This window comes from Pistacia vera, unplaced genomic scaffold (genome assembly GCF_008641045.1).
Source record: "Pistacia vera cultivar Batoury unplaced genomic scaffold, PisVer_v2 Contig120, whole genome shotgun sequence".
NCBI lineage: Eukaryota > Viridiplantae > Streptophyta > Magnoliopsida > Sapindales > Anacardiaceae > Pistacia > Pistacia vera.
Genome location: NW_022195249.1, coordinates 85,802 through 87,683, shown reverse-complemented (window position 1 = coordinate 87,683; position 1,882 = coordinate 85,802).

The following is a 1,882-nucleotide window of genomic DNA, read 5'->3' as shown; positions in this document are numbered from 1 at the left end:
GGACCACTTTCTAAATTAGAATTTAATACTGCTAATAAAGAGTTATTGAAGTTTAAATTTCTTGCGTCTCTTAAAATTACTAATATTGGAATGTTTTGTCCTAATCTAAATAATGGTTTTACTGCTACTTGTACTAATCCTATGTGTAAAAATTTATAGTTGCTTTGTCTATGTCTGTGTATTGCTTCTTCAGAAAGAAGTTGAATTTCTTCAACCTTTTCTTCGGTTATCTTTATTGTGTCTTCTGTTGTTTTAATAGAGTAATCTGACATAAATTCAAAACTACATATTTGATATATTGAGTCTTTTTTAACTGGTGGTATGTTCCAGTTATGTAAGTGTTGATCTATTTTTGCCATATTAATCTCTTGAGTGTTAATAGATTTCATTAATTCTTGATTATTATTAGTGTTTTGTTGTTGATTATTAATTCTAATAATATTACTGCTACTACTATCATCTCGCTTACTGCTATTTCCTAATCTCCTTAAGAAATTAGATATCTCTAAAATAATTCTAACCTAAAAGTTCAAGTTTCTCTCCTAGATCATGGGACCACCAAGGTACGGGACCACCTCTGGGACCACCTAACACGGTTGACCAACGGGTATCAGGCTAACCAACGCACTCTCCAGGCTGATCAAGCGCAACCTAGAATCAATTCTAGAGTTCTTCTAGATTAAAACTTTCTAGATTTATCTAACCCTTAATTCAATCAAGCTGTGAACAGTGCATGGATGAACAGTAATCTACAGTAAACTGCTACAGTGCATAAATAGTAATAGTGAATAGTGATGAACAATAATATCCTATGAACGGTAATCAGCTATAGTAAGTGATTACTTAATTAGTTATAAATTTATAACATTACATTATAAACATTAGTAATTTACTACATTATTATATTACTTAATTAAATGATTAAAAATTTAATTAATTATAATATTATATCATAGATTTATAGTATAATTGCTTAATCAATTATAAACATTAGTATATTAATTAAATGATTCGAAATTTAATTAATTACAATATTAAATTATAGATTTATAGTATGATTACTTAATTCATCATAACATTACATTATAGTATGACCATATAATTAATTATAACATTACATAATTAAATGATTACTTAATTGATTATGACATTATATTATAAATATTAGTAATTTATTATATAAACATTAACACAATACTTAATTAAATGATTAGAAATTTAATTAATTATAATATATTAATATTACGTTATAAATTTATAGTATGATTACTTAATTAATTGTAACATTAAATTATAAACAAATGATTACTTAATTAAATTATTACGTAATTAATTATAACATTATTACATTACATTATATTATGATTACTTAATTAATTATAGCATTACATAGTTAAATGATTACTTAATTAGTTATAAATTTATAACATTACATTATAAACATTAGTAATTTACTACATTATTACATTACTTAATTAAATTATTAAAAATTTAATTAACTATAACATTATATTATAGATTTATAGTATGATTACTTAATCAATTATAACATTCCACTATAAACATTAGTACATTAATTAAATGATTAGAAATTTAATTAATTACAGTATTAAATTATAAATTTATAGTATGATTACTTAATTCACTATAACATTACATTATAATATGATCACATAATTAATTATAACATTACATAATTAAATGATTATTTAATTGATTATGACATTATATTATAAACATTAGTAATTTACATAATACTTAATTAAATGATTAGAATTTTAATTAATTATAACATTACATTATAAATTTATAGTATGATTACTTAATTAATTATAACATTCTATTATAAACATTAGTACAATATTTAATTAAATGATTAGAA